General features: G+C 40.8%; 1 protein-coding gene across 1 annotated transcript in view; it reads left to right on the forward strand.

Annotated features, from left to right (window-relative positions):
- The first annotated feature begins 217 nt into the window (after positions 1–217).
- Positions 218–18,694, forward strand: part of PRDM1 (PR/SET domain 1) — a 102,425-nt gene continuing 83,948 nt past the window's right edge. The window contains exons 1-2 of the mRNA XM_075087376.1: positions 218–297; positions 1,059–1,097. The gene's annotated coding sequence lies outside the window, so the exon portion shown is untranslated. The remainder of the gene's footprint in view (positions 298–1,058; positions 1,098–18,694) is intronic.

Below are 18,694 nucleotides of genomic sequence, written 5' to 3' on the forward strand. Positions count from 1 at the left end.
CCCCCCCTCCAATCTATGCGCTTGCTTTGATTTATTTTTTCTTCCCCCCCCCCCCCCCCCGTTTGCTTTCTAAGGGACTCCCCCTCCAACCTGTCTGTAGGTATGTTTGTGTAACCAGACACTGAGAGTAGCTGTCTGCCGAGGAATTAACTCGGCAACCCCCAAAGCTTAGTTTGCATTCAATAGAGGTGTTTGTTTTTCAGGTTTAAACCTCCAGACGGGTTGAAGAAATCGCCCGAAAGGAACCACTTGGCAGATTTTGTTTCCTCCCTTGAAATCCCACTGGACGTGGAGCAGGTGGGGGATCGGGAGGGGAGAGATTTTGGGGGGGCTGGGGGGGTGGGAGGGGGTGGGGGATGGAGAGGGACCAGGGCTGAGTGGTATGGGAAGGAGGGGAAAAGGGCTTTAAACTTGGGAGAGCCGAGCCGCGCTTTCTCCCTTCCTTTTCTCTGAGGGCAAGGAGGATAGCTCAAGGCTCTCGCTCTCGTTCGTTAAAAATAAATACTACAGAAGTTGGCAAATTGTGTAGGTTTAGAGAAGTGGATTCTCTCCAGGATTAACGTAAAAAAATGTTGATGTTTGAGGAACTGTTCTTGCTCAACCCGTAAATAAAGTGGAGATGTTGACAGTTTGTCTAGCCTCTGGTAACCGAGAACAAAAAAACCATTTCATTTCTTGAAGGGCATCAGTAATTGTGAGGGTGGGAGGGAGAGGAAGGAGTTTAACTATTAGCGTTTATCTGGTATTGTAAATGAGTTGAAACTCGTGTTTCTGAAGCTTGTTACGCATTTGCTTTTCTGTTTCCCCCCCTCTGCTTTCTTTCTCTGGAGATGGTGAAAGGTAAATGAAAACGATGATGCTCTCATTAATTGGACAAGCAGGCGGTTTTATGGCTCACCAGTGAAAAAAAAAAACAACAAACCGCCACGGGAAAGCTGCTGTTTGTAGTGCAAGCGGTGGGAAAGTGGTCTGGAGGGTGCGTGTGGGGGGACGGCAAAGCAGCGGGGCTGGCTGCGGGTTGTGCTCTTACTTCAAGGGTTTTGGTTTTGTGTTTCCAGACCGTTCACTTGAAGACGCCGGAGGACCATTTGTGGAAGGTAAGAGAGCCTTTTCCCCAATAACTGTGTCCTCCTGTCCTCCAACTGCGCGTACCTGAGCATTCGCCTACCGCTCAGGCCCGCAGTGCCAGCACACGCGTGCTCGGAAGTGGTAAATAAGGGAATGCCGAGCTGTTGCTGGCCACGGTGTGGGTATTGGGAAGCACAGCTTTTTTTAGCAAACAAATAAGCAGCTTTTACGCACTGAGATGCTTGTTAAGTTGATGAATTCCTCCCTTCCAAAAAAGGGATACCCTTTCTTTTCTTAATCAGAACATAGTTTAGGAAAAAAGGAGCTGAAGAGTACAATAAAAAAGTTTCTGTTCCTGACTGTTTTCTACACGTGGAAGTAATATGCCAAACTTGTAGGTCCTTTCCAGCAAAGATGTTAGTATTAAATTTTGGTATGAATTGGGGAAAAAAATATCCTTGTGCTTTCTTAATTACAGCTTTCCCAAACGTGTTGTTATGTTAGTTTGTGGCACGATTCTTGTCTGAAATGAAATAAAATAACTCTCACTAATTCTGAAAATAAACTGTCTCCAGCCACCAGAACTTTCCTCCTTCCTACAGGCTTAATGAAGTGAAAGTGGGAGATCCTGGGGAGGAGGCAAGGGTGGGAGAGATACAGGATCATAAAATTTGTCAGAGCAAGTGATGGGGGGGGTGTCTTTGTTAGTTTGTCAGCATTGCAGTTACAAGCAAAGTATGCTGTTCCAGTAAATGCAAATTCAAGTAATTTCAAATGAAAATAGTAAAAATGCTTTCCCATTATTTTTCCTTAGGAAGAACAGAGTCTTTCACTTGATGGTGATTATTTTGTCATTCTCTTGTCTAGGAATCAAAAACACAAAGACTGAGTAATACTGCTTATTCTCATGAGTTACTGTAGAAATCTACAGCACACTCAGTTCTGAGGGAGTTCCTTTTCTCCCCCTTTACACGAGTCCCTGCCAGCAGCAAGTGTGTTGATATATACTGATCTGAAGGACTTGGGCACGAGGCCAACTCAAGCAATTTAAATGACATGGTTAATAGTGTCTCTACTATCCTTATCACACAGTAGTTGTCTTTAATAAAGTCAGTGAACTTCCAAGTGATAATCGTGGATGACAAATTAACTCGAGCCCTAGCTTTCCTGGTCAGATGAGCTCCGTTTTGCTCTGATTGATAAATATTAAATACTAATTCCAGATGAACTACAAGAATTTGCAAAATATACCTCTTTCCTCTAAATATGTGATTTCTTTCAGGCAAATAGACAGATTATATGAAAGAATTTCTAGTGCTAAAGTGTTCTCATGGATTCTACTGCTAGCAGTATAATTTCCTTAAGTTTTTCTGTAGTAATAAATTTATGTGGGACACTGCATCCTTCAGATGAATGCTTATCAAACACTTCAAAAGAGGAAATGATTTTACATAAATTAGGTAAGCCAGTGTAATATGCCTAACAACTTAAAACTTTCTGTAATTCCTGTAAAGCATTCTGGATGGCAGTGAAAATGATTGTTCCATCAATTTCAATTTGAAATAGGTAACCTTTTCAAAGCAGCTAATATAATTTCAGAAGTACGCACACTGGCAAACAGTAAGCTGTTTCACAGTGGGAGTTTTAAATTTTTTTGAGTACCTCTAGTACTCATGTTGACTTTTCCCTTTGTAGAATTAAAATATTATGACATAATACGAAACTAGAGGAGAAGAGGCAGAGTAGTAAAATTGACAGTTTAACTGCAAATTGAATGTATGATTGCTTAGATTATGATTTTTATTTTTTGAGAGATTTGATCCTAAAAATACCTTTGCTAGATCTCATCTTCCTGATTTCCAAACCCATTAAATCTGGCCAAAAGCCATAGAAACGCTCGTGTTCTCAGTAGCTGTTAAGAGCTTGCTAAAGCGCTTAATAATAATGTGTTTCATGTCTTGTGGCTGTGATTCAAATACAGTGCTATGTGCTTAGCTGATAAGTTTGGAAATGCTCTTCTTAATGGCCAAGATTGTATTTTTGAAAATTGAAGCATGAATGCAGATTGTCTGATATCACAGGTTTGATTTCTTTTGGCTTTGTTTGCAAAATTCATTCCTTTGAGACTAGTGAAAACTAACTAGATTCCACCTATGTCTTAAAAGTAACAAATAATAAAAATAATCAATTACTCTCCTAAAAGCCTTGTATAAATGAAGCCTGACAGATTTTTTTTTTTACTTTGTGTTGCCAATCATTATAGCGACAATGAAAGTTATTTAAGTGTTAGCTCTTGTAAAAGTGAAAGACCCAACCTGAGATAGTATTGAAATCTTATCATGAGGCTTGTACGATGGAGAGAAAATGGGGCAAAGAAGGGAATGTGCCTTTATGTATATATTCACTGTATATTAGATATGTTAATTTCAGTCATTCCTTGACAGTATGAATCTGCCATATTCATTACAACTAAATCTTTGTTGGTTCCAAGTAAAATTTGAATAGTTGATGATGTGAAGGCACAGTATTTCTAGAAACACTTTTTGATAGTTGATAGGTCACTCCTCCTTTTTGGATGCTCTGAAATAATGATAGCGGCTTCCCGATACTCAGGATGTGAAGTTAAAAGTGATCTTCCTTGTTAAGCCTTGTAATTTATGAGTTTTTTCCCTGCAGCCCTCCTCAAACCTGATAGCTCTTTCAGTTTCACAGTTGGCCTCATGTTCCACTTTTCTTTTTGCTTTGAAGGCTGGGCGGAAGGCTTGTCAGGGTTTGCAGTTGTATTGCTGCTCCGTGCAGGGCTGGGTGGCTGTGCTTGAAACCATATGCGTGTTACTCTTCAAGAATTGTTGCCACTGTGCCGATTCCTCTTTCTTATTAAAACCAATGCTAAGGATCTCTTCATTAGCAATGTATCACATTAGAAACCAAACACTAAGCATCATATACTTGCATAATGACGTTTTGAAAGATAAGGCCTTGAAGTCTTGGGGCGGGGGGGGCAGGCACTTATGGTGAAAACTGGGGGCTATTAAATGCACAGAAAAAGTGTTCAGGTTCAGAGAGATTTTTAGACGTAGTGTGTCTGAACCATTTCTGTCTAAAATCTCTTTTATCCTCCCTTGTTTGCCATGTTTATCACTTAAGACCTGAAATTGCTAGCATGCGTAATAAGCACAATCTTACTGCTGTGAGGAATGCCACTGAAGTAATACAAATAATTTTGAGTAAAGCAGTGCCCTGTGTTTGCAGAATGGACTAGCCCTTGCCTTCTAAGCTCCGCAGGGCAAGGAATTGTCTTCGAAGTATTTTCTGTAAAGTGCCTGGCATGTCTGTGTGTGCCAGAAGATGATAAATAATAACAAACAGTAGTTGACAATTTATGTAGACTTTTTTTTATTATTATTTTGGAATTTGCCTATAGGGTACTTTCTAGCAAAAAGAAAAATGCCAGAGTGGCTTCCAGCTGGGGCAAGATGTTCTATGACGGCGAGAGAAGCTTTTAATTGAAATAGAACACACATTTAATCGATAGTATCTTCTGTGAAGCTGTTGGACCAAAACATCAACTGGCGTAAATCAGTGTATCTCCACTGAAGTCTATAGAAACACCACTGACTTACACCAGATGATGTAAGTGTCCTTTTTGGCTTTAACAGTTTTCCTTTCATCTTCTTGCCACTTAAACTTTTACTATGATCTGCCCACATTCCAGAAGCATGGAATGAAGATGGGATAACGTTTCCTTACTTTCCTCGCCCTTTAAGCCTTTGGTGGCTTTTCTTTTGCATGATGATGATGCTTTATTAGTATATATGCTCTAGTTTCCCCTTCAAGCCTGTGAAGGTAGCTGTCCTCAAAATCACACCTGAAAAGGAGCGTGATTATATTCAGAAACACTCCAGTCTTGTCTAGCTTGCCAGATGCAGGTGTGCTCTACATAGCTTCCTGATCATACTGTATTTGTGATTAAAGGTTCCTAAATACCGTTGTTAGTAACCTTCTTATTACCAATTTGTGTCATGTGAAGAAGTTTAGAAACATTTCCCCCCCATTTCCCAGAATAATTTTATTGTGTCTGCCAAGTGTCTCAATGTTTTAGTTATGAAACTGCATCATCCATACAAAGTAACTGAAAACGCTGAGTGTGTACATCTTGTATGGTGGGAAGACTCAAATGATGTTTGGGCAGTAAAGAGGAGAAATAAATGATTTTTCTTATCTTCCAAGCCTCTAATAAACATTTTTGAAGGCAGTGTTACTGAACTAGTTCTTGTTAGACATGGGAAAACTCTGCCTAAGTAGAGGGCCACTCATTTTCAAAAGTTCAGGCTTAATCTTGTTCTTTCCTACCAAAGTATAATGCCGTTTTTAGAATTTCAGCATACTTCTAGCAAAACTTGTTAAGTAATGCAGAGAAGTAATCAAGTTTGTTAAATGATTGCCCAAAATGGATTGTTTTGAAGAAAATGGGGTACTTGTAAGTGTGTGTGTGTGTGTGTGTGTGTGTGTGTGTGTGTGTGTTCACATTTGGATAAAACAGAGAAATCATAAATCCTAAGACACACACACGCAGACAGAGCAGCTGTGAGGAGGGCATGATTAACTGCCTAATCATACATTTTTGCTCAAACGCCTTCTCACCCTATGCCCAGTTTTTCCTGAGCCTTATAAACTAATAATATCTTCAGTGAAAAAAAAAAAGTAATAAGATGAAAATATTGTGCCCAGATGCTGCACTGCAGAAGGTCACACAGAAATGTCTGATAAAGAGTGGATTCTGCAAGTGGAAATGAGCATACTCCATTTCCTTTGAACTGACTGGAAAGTTGCTTTCCTCTTTCCAGCCTGCCAGTTCTTCCAGAGCTATAAAGGATCGTAGTAACTAAACCTTTCACCAACATTTTATTAAAGCAGGAAATATATGTAATTACAACATTTCAAGTGACTCAATAAAGATACGTAGAAACCCAATAATATATGCAATAATTTTAGTTCTTACGGGCACTCAGATGTTGATTTTGTTTGTAGTTAGGAAAAACTATGGATGGAAATGGGGCTGCAAAAGGGCAAGAGTTGATGCCCAAAAAGTAAAGCACATTTCAGAGCCTGCCTTGATTTTATTTTCTATCGGTGATACAGTCTTTGCAGGAAGTGAAAATATCCTAACAAAACTCTAAATTTGACTGAAGGCTATAAGAGCCATTTTCAAAAAATGTGTCTCTCTTCAATATACTTCCAGCTTGTGCAATCAGACATGTTTTCAGTCGTCTTTTGCATCTATTTTATTGTCAGAAACACTTTGCAGGTCTTAAATTAGTCCTAGTGGGACATCAGCCCCAGTGGAGTTATGACAGTTTATAGCGGCTGAGGATCTGATATAATACTGACTTGAGAGCCTGGTCCTGCTAATGTAACATTCAGTGAAGCCAGATTTCATAGATAGCATGTTATGGTAAGGAAAATTTTACTTACAGATTTTTATATGAGAATCTCCTAAAAATAGGAATTTATAAGATGCTTTCATAGGAGAGGGAAGTCCTGTTATTTCACTGTTTTTAATGGCTTGCTTAAACTCCTGTATGGTATTTACAAACTCCAGCTAATGATGAAGATTCAAATACCATAAACTTGCATTGTAGGTTGCTATGTCTAATGGTGTTTTTAGGGTTGCAAATACTTTACTGGCATTTAATTTATAGGTAAAATAAAATAATTTCTCTGTTCAATTCCTTAAGATTGTAACAGCAGCTTATGATTTGGACAATGATTTCTGTAAAATATTTTCAAGTTTGGTGGGTTGTTCTTTTCTTTACCTTTTTAATGAAACTGCCAAGGTGTGCAAAAGACAAGAGGTGGATGTTGGGAAGTGATTTAGGGAAAATAAAAAAAGAAAATAATTTTTTAAGTGAATATCACTAAAGCTAGAAATTATTACTTTTGTGTGAACTTTGTTCCTAAAGAGAAGAACACCCCTAGAAGTTTTTTTTTTTTCTTTTAAAGTTTTATAAATATTGTAGAACAGTGGAAGAAGTTACGTATTGTGGATTGCTTTTGTCTGTAGCGAGGATTTTTTTTTCAAGGCTAGATCTCAGAGGATTTTATATATTAACTACAGATCACTCCCGGCCAGTTACAAAACCTCTGCATGATGCCTACTCATGTAAGGTTTTTGTTTTGAAATCAAACTTTTTTTTTTTTCTTCTACATTACAAACAGTTTGAATAATATATTGGACACGCTACACTAAATAGCAGAACACCCAAAATTTTGGCGGATCGGGAGTTTTATCCTTCCACCCTTGCTCTGCAGTCGTGTTTGTGCAAGTTAAGTGTCCAGTTATATGAATCTGATTGCAGTGGGAGGGGAACGCATAGGACGATGCAGACAGAAAGTTGTTTGTGTGGGAGTTGTTTCCACGATCAGAGCCTTGTACTGTAAGTTGGCCCTCAAAATGAAAGCATATTAACCTATAAGTTTAAAAATAATCACCTTTGGTTTAATTATGCAGTGACAGACTCCTGAAGTCTTCTAAGTGCTGTTCTGCTGTGACTTCGTATGCTGTTATCTATTATACAATTTACTAATGAAATAAAAACAACCAAAAATATATCTGATCAAAGGAATTGTTAGAAATGACACTATTTGATAAGATCATATACTGAAAATAAAGGGGGAAATGAGATCTGACTGAGGTAAAACCAGGTAAATAGCTTTCAGCTCTGCTTTTGTTATTCAAGAAGAAAGAGAAACAATAGGTGCTGTTTAGAGTCAGGAGCTGCCCTTCTAACCTCTGCTGCTCTTAAAATGCCTGAAGGTTATTGCATGGTTCATGGTGGCTTTTATGCTTGCAGTTCAACTTTTAATTTTCTAACAAAAGGAGATGCAGTACCAGCCTGCTGATAAACGCTGCGCAGAACGATCAGAGAGAAAAATGGAAAAATTCCTCACGCTTTTTTCCTCCTTCCCAGTTACTGAAGTATACTGGCATATTTTTAACAGAAGCAGAGCACTGCCTCCTATGTTAAGCTGCCAAAGCTGGAGACTGATTTTCAAAAGAGTAGGAACATTATTTCTACAAGGATGGGATGTGCTTTTGCGTTCAATAGCCCCAGCCCAAACAAATGATTTGTCGCATGTTGTTACGGGGAGTGATCTGAATGTCCACAGGGGCTGTATCTATTTCAACAAGATTTCTAATTCTTCCTGCACTGGCAAAATCGAGTCGAGTTAGCCTTAAATCCAGCCTTTTCAGCATCAGAACTCCTGCTGCCTGTCCCAGAAGTGTTCCTGTTGAGTAGGTAATACAGACGAACCTCAGCCAGCTCTGTGGCCCTGTCCTTACATGTGCTGCTTGCATTTGTTGGCGTGATCATTACCATCGTTTAGATTACTGTGCTGGCTGTGATGCTTTTCACTTGGATATAGGTGCAATCAGAGGAGAGAAGAGGTCAACTTCTGAAGGTATTGTTTTCCAGCACAGTTGAAAGTAATGGAATGTAACAGTTTTAGGAATGTACACCTGCGAGTATATAATAAGAGAGCATCTGTTTGTGTATTTTCACTGCTGACATTCAGATCAAAGGTCCCCTAGGTGTTGTTGTAGTAAGAAAAAGGGAAAGGGGCCACATGTCTTACCAACTCTGACCTGTCGTCTTGTTCATTGTTTGTGAGTTTTCACTAGAAAATCAGTCATGAGCCTGCTTCAATGAGGTGACTTACTTTCAGGGGTTCTCTTAGTGCATATGGATATTCAGTTCAAAAAGCAGCAGATTCAGGTCTTGGTGATTAAAAGAAGAAATACTGTCAGCAAGCGCTGCTGCTTAAATATCAAACCTGATGCCCAGTCTTGCATTGGACAGCTCTGGGATACTGTCAGAAGCACTTTTAAAGAAAAATTGTTTTTCTGAGGCAGCAAGCAGTTATTCCTGCCTGACTGATACCAGAAAAGCTGGCGAGTAAGCTGAGAAACATCTTCAGGCCTTTAGAAACACATACCAGCTTAAGCATCTTCGACCTTTTACAGCTACATGTTAGCTAAAACAAAAAGCTGAGGAGGAGCTTGTCTCTTGCCTTCCAGTTTGCTTACAGCTAAAGGAAATGTATCCCAAATGGAGGAGGATCCCCCAGGCCCTGGAAGTTGTTTAATTAATCATCACTTTCAGCCTGCTCATTGAATGGCTTTTCTTTTCTAACATGGGCAAATGAAAAAGATTATTACACCTGGGAGAAACAATGACACCTGTTAAATCTTCCTCTATTGTTAAGCACAGCTAAAAAAAAAAGACAAAAGAGATTTAATTTTAGATATGCAGAATAAGTAGAACTATGCTTGCTTTCTTTTAGTGAAGGTTATGTGGGATTTGTGCTGGTACGTGTTTGTGTTATAATAATGTATTGTCTTACACCTGGCAGTAATTCTCATCTTCTTTAACTGAATTTGCCTGAATCAGAAATATTAGCTTTTTTATTTATTAAGGTAGAGAGACTTTTATTCTCAAATTTTTGCTTGCTTCTGTGACACATCCGACTTGATTTCTGTATAACAAAGGTGTTTTACATAAGAGTCAAAACTACCCTGACCAGAGTCTTCAGCGGTTTTCTGCTTCTGTTGTATTAACATTTTTGGTCACGATAGATGCCTTGGCAGCTTATGATGTAATTTATAATGTTGCTTCAGTGCTGGGGCTTTGTCAGCAACAGGGAATTTCAGGAAGAATTTTCCATTGGCTCAACAAAGCCAGCAGCAGCACTGTGAGAATTTTACATGGACATCTGAGTGTAAACATGGCCTAAGGGAAACTACTAGTGTGTCTGCTTTTGGGGCACGTTTGGTAAGAAGTAGTAATCCAGGGGTGTTGGGTAACTTAGCTTACTGTCCGTGCTCAATGTGCATAAGACCTCTTGCAATCTTTTCTCAACATGTTGTGGAAAGTTCTTAGCACTTCGATAATACGCATTTTTTTTCTCTTTCCCTGTGGGTTCTGCAGCTCCAGTTTGCTCTGGATGAATTCCTGGGGTACATTGTTTGCTTACCCTACTCAGGCCTGGGAATTCAGTATCTTATTAGGCGATAAAGACTGTTGTTTGGGCAGTTTGATTTAAGATGTTCTTTCCGAGATGGAGTCAGATCGAGTCCTCATTTTACTTTATCTGGATTTATTCCACAGAAAATCACAAGCTGGGTATAATTTGCAAATGTTGGTTTAGTTGCACGGTTTTCACAGTGTGTTCTCCCCGTCGAAGGGTGGGGAAAATATGCAGTAAGGCCTGTGTCACTATTTCACGCAACCCTCGGCCACATGGTTTTATTTTATTTTTGCTTTCTGTTGGCAGGCACTAAAGGGGGTGTTAAATTCGTGACCTACTAATTTTGTTTAGGAGGCCTGTTCAGCCATCAGCACAGAAAAGGGTTACCAGCCTTGCTGTTGCCTATGGCAGCTGTGGTGCAACAGCAGCACGTGCTGCTATGATCATGAGGCTGGACTACTCTAATTCCCTTGCAGTAAAGCCCTCAGCCCAGCTTCTCCTTTGCTTGCCCACCACTTCTTCGGAAAGCAGCAGCGTGGTTGCTTGTCAGCCGGTGGTACTGTGTGCTTGCTGTGTCAGCCCCCTATTTTTTGGGGTTGGCAAGCTATGAAATAGTGACTTGACTTTGAGGAGGTGGTGCTGCTGTATGTATTTCAAAGCTACATGGTAGGAGCTAGTTACCTTAAAGATTACTTTGTTGTGGAGCTTCGGTGTGAAGGATGTTTGCCTTCAGATGCTAACCTGTGTAATTCTCCCGCTGTTATATTGGCTATGAGCAGGGGTGGTGAAATGTCTCCCTGCTGAACCATACCCCAGCCCTTCAGGTTTACCTCTAGCCCATCTTCGGTCATTTGGCCAAAGTGGCATTCTTCCAAAAGGTGCAGGTCCACAACAGGTTAAGCTCTCTTTTTCCTTCCAGTTCTTACTTTCTCTCTTGCTCTAGAGCTGGCTCACACCTGATCCCATACAAGCCACCTTACAGCCCTCAACCTGCAGGCTAAACCACAGAGAATCAAGTAGGTTTCTGAGGGGGTGGCTCCCTGAACTGGCTTTTCACGGAAGCGGACACGCCAGTAGCAAAGATGTGGTGGGAGCAGACAGCCTGGACAAGGGGGAATGGTAGCATGGCCCTAGCATCAACACAGTTCAGTTACCTTGAAAGTGTTGTAAAAATGTAGCTCTTTCCTAGCACTGCAGTTATTACCCATATTTCTGAGCAGGAAAGCCTTTTCGTTGTTCTGTCACGTCTGTACACGTGAGAGAGCAAGACAAAAGGTAGGGACATTTTATGCATCTCTGTTAAAGGGCATGGGGGTGTGTTCGTTATAAATGTTATCAGAATCCTTGTGGTTGCCAGTGACTGAGAGCTGCTCTGTATTGTCATATTTCTTTATGTTTGGAGATAATATATCACTATAACTATTTTCAAACTAGGAAACTCTACCACTTCAATTTAAACCCAAGGAACAAGGGTGGAATCTGTCCAGCTCTGTGACTTTCTAATTCCTGCTTTCTGCAAAAGACTTGGCAATACCATGGCAGGCATTTTTGGGTGAGGCAAGGAGTCTATTTGCAGTATTTACATAAATATTTTTTTTCTGGAAATGCCAGTCATTATACTTCATACTTAAGGTGATCAGCCAGTGAGAGAAAATGATTTTGTTGCTGTTTAGCTTGTTAAAGAGGTAAAACAGTTTCTGCTTATGTCTTTGGCTTTTAAACACAAGAATTTTTTATCTTCCCTGTTTTGTTTTTTTTTTCCCACTTCCCTAAAATAAGTCTAAAGAACTAGAGTAGGAGCCGCCTGAGTCTGGAACTGGGAATGATATTGAATTTATTTTTTTATTTTGGTCATCAGCTGGAGTGTTGAGAAAAATCGAAACCCCAAAACCTGAGTGTGTGACATGCATAACTTAAAAAAACAATGACAAGAGTCTAATTAAAATACCTTGCCCTACCAATTGCTTGTTTTAATCTCGTTATACACGTGATGTTTAAAAACAGCAAAAATAGCTAGTGAGTGAGAGAGTTCAAGGAGAGGAGGAAAACAAAACCAAGAGAGAAAGGTGGATTTTGATATAAAAATAAACACAGCAACAACCATAATGCCTTCTGTCCTCAGAATAATGTTAAAATGGGTTTGTTAAGGTTTCATCCTCAGAGGGGCTTTGTTGTGTTCCAAAGATTCATAAAGTGATTTTTATTTCTTTTTCACTTATATTTAAGTGGGATTCCTCTCAGGTAAACAAAGTAACACACACTCAAAGACTCTTTCTGCCTCGTTTAAACACCCCACCTTATCAAAACTCCATTTCCATGAGTGATGGATCTTGGCTCTGGATGGGAGAATGAAGTATTCAATTACCTTATTTTCATGTGCTAATGAAGTAGAATATGGCTTTAGGGGGTTTCTTTTCAGCAAGGTAGCCTGTTTGGTTATGCACATGCCGCCTTCTTATGTTTCCTTCCACGTCTCTGTCTACACTCAAGCGGTGGCCCTGATGGGCAACAGTGGCTAATCTGTCTGCCTCACAACAAGCCTCGGCCTTCTTCAGCGCAGCGGGAGCAGCCCTGGCCTGTAATTAGCGCAGCCATCAAACCAGCTGTTTGGCTCGAAACGATTTCTTTTGGCACCTCTTGGAACAAGTTTATATGCTGAAACTACGTGAAGGTTTTTATTTTTTTCTCACTTTTCTTTGCATCAGGGAGCGCTGATGTGACCCCTGAAGTCCTCGGCCTGAGCGGCTGCCCTCAAAATGGGAAACATACGGTTTACACATTTGCTTTAATTTGTTCATCTGAGCTTAAAAGTGCAGGTGCCTTTGTGACTGAGAGTCACACGGTAACGCAAATGTTTTTTCATAGCAATGTCACGCTGCTGCCCCTGCAGGAGAGGCACATGTCCAGCTCAGTCACCCAGAGTTACTGTTCAGTACCAGCACCACCTCCTCTGGCATCCTCAGCCTAACTTCTGTCAGAGGGACTGGTTTAATGGGTGGCATCATTCATACTCTTGAAGCTTTAATATACTTTAGGTAATAGGTCCCTAGCAGCAGTTGCAGTCTTTTAGCACTGTATAATCAAAATTAACACATCGTAGGGGTTTTCCTAGCAACTGTATGCTAGGAATTACTGTCTCAGCTTTACCACAATAGATGATGAAGGGAAATAACCATCCAGGAGTCACTTACTGCCAGTTATGAAGGTGAGGAATTAGAAAAAGGCAACGAATTTCCCTTTTTTCCTTCCCCGGAGAATGAAATGAAAAAGCGTTACAAAGTATATTGAAACACATATCCGAGTTTGGATTTTTTTTTTTGTGGGGACTTCTAAAGAAAGTGAAGAGCATTTTAAGTGGCTCTGGTAGGTGTGAGAATAATCACCTTCAGTTCTCCTGTAAACCATTAACACGGGGGGCAACAGACTTTTAATATAAGGAAGTTATGCTTTTCCCCCCTAAGATTCATAAAGAACGTTCCTAAGAATTATTCAGCAGCATAATGAATCTCTGCTCCTGCTAACTGATGGTAACTAGCGAGTAAAACGAGAAAGTGTAATAGGCACTGAGTAGTTGCACAGTTTTGTAAGGTGCACTGTGCTGCTGGGTGTTCTGGATTCTCCTGAAGGAAAAACAGGGGAAAAGAAATGTACGAAAACAAAAATTGAAACACTTGGATATTCTTTTGATATAATCTTTCACAAAGGTACTAAAGTAAATATAGTGGTAAAGTCCTGTCATGAACTAAAACAGGTGAAAAAAGATAGGAGGCAAGTGATAACAGTCCTCGGCTCTCAAACTGGAGGAGTGTCCTATTTAAGTGGAGCTTTAAAAAATTGGTATTGAGAGTGGTGTGTGTTTAGGTAGAGAGAGATCAAGAAGCAACCATGATCAATGAGGTTACCTGGCCTGTGGTTTGAAGTTATGTATGTTAAGGGTGCTGGGGGAAGATAACTTGAGAAGTACTTTGAGAAAATTAGGTAACTTAATAACAGACATTGTGGCTGAAGTACATCACAAACAAGATTTGATTGATTGCAGTGATGTTACCAGTTCCCCTTCACAGAAATAAGGCTGATACCATGTGCTCCTGCAGCCGTTGAATAAGTTTTTCGTGCAAATGCCACAGCCTGCACAGCTCCCAGGAAATTCACCTCCTGTGAAGAAAATTCCGGGCATGCTTTCCCTCCCTCCAGCCTCCTCCCCTTTGGGGGGAATTTCCGGGCCTCTCCCTTATCTCTTGGCTATCCTATCTCCAAAGTGAGTGGAGGGAAAATAAGGCGTAGTTGGAGCTCTGCACATCACTGGCTGCCTTCGGCAACCAGAGAGGCATACTGTGATCTGAACTAAGTCACAGCAGCTCTTCCATCCCTTAAATTTGGGGAAACAGTCCTGTGCTGTTTAGCTAGAGTTGGGTAAAAGAGGTTTTCATGACTAATATATTGTTTGCCAAAAAGCGCTGTTCTGGAAAGCAAAGCAATTAACTTGGTTGTTTATGAATTCAATTTGTTGTTCTGGTTACAAGTTGGAGAGTTTTCAGTTGAAACTTTTTTACGCTTTTAATTTCTTTAATCATTCTCAAAGCGCGGCGTCTCAGAGCATCCCTTTCAAAATACAACATGTATTTTTTAAAATACGCAGACTTTCTTTGGGAACCATTGATGAGTCATTTTTTGTTTCACATTGCTTAACATTATTCATTTGTCCCAAAACAAAACTATTTCACTGTGCAGAACAAAAACCCTTCCTGCCTTCCTAACTGGTTTTGAGACAATTCTTCTCTTCCTCCCCTCCACCCCCTTTTCTATGTCCCTTTCTTGGATCTGAGTAGTAGAGCGTCTGGTATCTCAGTGTGGCTTGAGGTTACTGAAGCAAACTTTCCAGAGTTTTGAAAGAAATAAAGGGAAGCAATGTAGCAGAATGTCTCCTGACTTGAAAAAGTAAACTTGTTTATACTGCTGCACTTGGCACTGATCCGCTCGGCAAGAGCAGATACTTAACGTGCGTTCAGAGCTGGTAGTAAATTAAAATTAAAATTAAATTGCATAGCTTTTACAAAAGCGTATTTCTTCTAAGAATAAAAAGTTGTTTGTTACTTCTTTAGTTACTTAGGCTTTTAGCTTATTTCCCAGGTGTTTCTCAGTTGAGAACAACTCACTGAAGTTGTTCATTTTAACTCCTCACTTTCTGGTCCTCATACACCAGCACCTTGCTGCACTATTTAAACCGGAAACATTGCAAAGATGTTTGTTTGCATGAGCATGTTTACTGAACTTTTTAGAAGTCTGTAAACTGTTGTGTTTTGGAAAACTCCTCTCTGAAAAACTAAATTTTTCAGCACTTTCCATTTTAGAATTATGATGATAGGAAAGAGAAGAAATGTTTTGTGGTGGTAGAGTTAATATCTTCTACATTATTTTATATGGAGGAGAAATGTTGAGTTCACTTTACAGTGAGATGTGTCTTGGGGACTGTGATATAGCTTTGTATATTTAAATATGCATAATTCCTAGGCATGAATTCTGTGTGAGAAGCAGTTATCTTACTGCATCTCATCCCACTGTAGAGGGAACTGTGAAAGTTGTACAGTGTAACTTTTGTATATGATAGGTATATACAGCATAACCACCAAATTGCACTATTTGGTGCCTAACAGTTTATAAGAGGTTCATGTGTATCATTACTTCAGAGGTGCACAGACTAGCAGTCCTCCTTCTGCCTGGTTATATTTAATGTAAAATTAATCTTTACTAAGAAATGTAAAGCCAACAGTCTCAATAACCAAGGAAAAACCAGAAAGAATTGAGAGAAGAGTATAAAAATAGGAAAAAAACATCTCAAGAGAAGTCTCCCCAGCGAACTGGTTACAAACCAAAGATTAGCATTTAGATCATGCTGCTTCTTGCGTGTCAGTAATCTTATGCAGACATACAGTGCCATTGAATTCTATTGTGGCAGCATAGGCAGACGTATATCAGGGAAACTAAAAGCATTTACAGTTAAAAACCCATGCCACTGCATTAAATCCAACCTGCAAACCTTCATGCATAAGTAACCATGAAGTCACACTTAAAGGCTGTTGTATGTTGGATTTCACTTCAGCTTCTGAGTGATCTTAAGGACCAGAGCAAGTAAAGCCACGACACTAGGCTGTTCTTGAGGTGACCAGAATATGGTACATGTCAAATCCACATCTGAAATAAGAGGTCACACGCTCTTTACCAAGCGCAGACAAAGAAAAAAGACTCTTTGATGTGGTTGTAGTGTAGTATCAGCTTTGTCTCTAACAAGACCTCTACGCTGCAAACTTGATTTGTGTATAAAAGGCTGTACTGTTGGGTGGAAGGGCTGCTACAGGCTTATCCTTCCTGTTGTCTCCACCCCCACCCGCCTTCTGCACCTCTGTGGTGATCTCTGTTTGGCTGGCTAGAGTCTCAGCCAGCTAGTCATCATCCCAGCCCAATCACCTAAAAACCCCAGTTAATCCCATCCCAGTGCATAAACCAGCACAGCCATAACAGCGATAAACAATTGGGTAGCAGCTGCTTGTTGCAGACATACACCCACTGGAGGGTGTAGAGGCAGGGGGACCTCAAACAGTGCTGCCCAGAGAGTAGCACCTTAGGTGACAAACGGTGCCTCAGTGTCTCTCTCTGGTTCCTAGTGCATGTGGCAATTTCTTTACCTACCGCAATTCATACTTTTGCTGAATGTATACCCTTTCCTAATACTAGTATTGCCTTTCCACCCCACTGCTATTCCTACCTGTTTCTGTGCCTAGGGCAAGACCTACACAGTAAGTATCCAAGGGTCCCTCTTTCGTGCTCTTGCACAGTCCTCCTCTGCCCAGGCATCACTGTAAAGGAGTTAGTTTTGGTATACCTGATCTGGCAGCATAAGACAGAACAGTGCCCCTCTTTTAGTCATCATTATTTACAGATGAGATTTATATACATGGAGATGTGAATATGGTAAACCTTCCAATACTGTCTTTTGTAGACAGTGGACATGGTAGGAAAATGGTAGCTAGAGGATGAAATAACTAAGAGCCTCTTGTGGGCAACTTTGCTGCTCTTCTGCTGTATTCTTTTCATGCTGCCACTGCCTTTTAAGTAGCTTTCTGTTTTGGAAAAAAAGGGGTTAGGTATTCTGCTAAGTAAGAAATATCCTTCCAGTCACATTACTGTAATTAAGTTGTTCCATGGATCGTTAGTCCTCATACTTCAGCCATGAAACTGTGTTGGCCTGTTTGAGAAGAAATCCTTACCTCCTGCATAGGTACCACTTGTGTTTGGGCAGCTGGTCAGGCACGTGTACAAGAGGGTTTTCACTTCCTTCAAAATTCAGGCTGTCTATAAAGATGGCAAAAAACAGGATTTAAGAGTTAGTTAAGGACATGCTCAACTTGATACTGAAAATTAAAGGGGTCCCACATACTATCACAGCAGAATAGCCACTATTCTGGCACATGTGTCAGCATCCTTTCTCGGTGCAGCAGCTTGGGGTGCTGCAGGACAGAAGGGTAAGCCCTGTCTTCCCGGATCCATGCTTCACCCAGAACCGGAGTATAGAGCAGCAGGGTGTCAGGCTTGCACTGCAAAAATGCTTTCACTAGCTCCAAAGTGTGGCTGCCCAGTTAGGGTGTAATGGTGTTCTGCTGCCAAGTTACTAATGCACAGCCCAGGTGAACTGGTGGTAATAGCTCTTCCTGCTGTCCTGTTCCTTACCTGTCTGTTCTAGGAAAGTGCTGATACTTCCAGCTCTGCTGAGACACTCCTGGCTGCACTGGTATGTAAAAATCATCAGTGACCAGCTCTACAGCATAACTGCTAGCATGGTTGTGTTTGAGAAGAATGCATGTATTTGGATTCAAGAAAGGAACTTGAGCACTGAGCTGCCTGTTCTGCCTTTGCCGTGGGGAATATGAGGATGGGAAGCAATGGGTGAGGTGTGCTTAGGGTCCTGTCCTCCCACCCCATGGACTCACAGGACAGCACTAGCATGCCAGGTAGGGCACTCTGCTCCCCAGCTATAGTGTGGTCTCCTCTTATTAACCTTCTCTTATTTTTCAAAACATACTACAGAGTATTTACTAGGCCATAAAAAATACACTATGAGGAGTTACCATGTATAATTGCAGCTGCCAGAATGAAAAAAGTAATCTTTATAAAGCTGGTGGTAGTGTATTTAGAGGGGGATGAGTTGCTTTGGGTTTTGATGTTGTGGTGTTTCCACGCTACCTCACAAAACTCTGTGCAGCACCTAGTGTAAATGAGTGAAAATTCAGCTCTCCGAGGAGTGTCTTTGAGCAGGGGTTTCTTATAAGTCAGAATTGTGAACTCAAGATACCCATGGTGCCCAGACCCCCATCACTCTGCGTGGCTGTGAGTGGAGTAACACAGGCCTCCCCCCTGTCATTTGCTCAGCAAATGGAGAGAGAAAACACCAGTGGAAAAGGCGACCAGCATGGTGCCCACACTGGGACGTGGGCAGCAGGTGTGCTCCCAGTGGCTGCCTGCCTGCAGCTGGGGCTGTGAGCTGCTACAGCTACCAAAACAGGATGGGCTGAGGGAATTCAGAAGGCAGTCTCTTGATTTG

This window comes from Phalacrocorax aristotelis, chromosome 3 (genome assembly GCF_949628215.1).
Source record: "Phalacrocorax aristotelis chromosome 3, bGulAri2.1, whole genome shotgun sequence".
NCBI classification, from domain to species: Eukaryota; Metazoa; Chordata; class Aves; order Suliformes; family Phalacrocoracidae; genus Phalacrocorax; species Phalacrocorax aristotelis.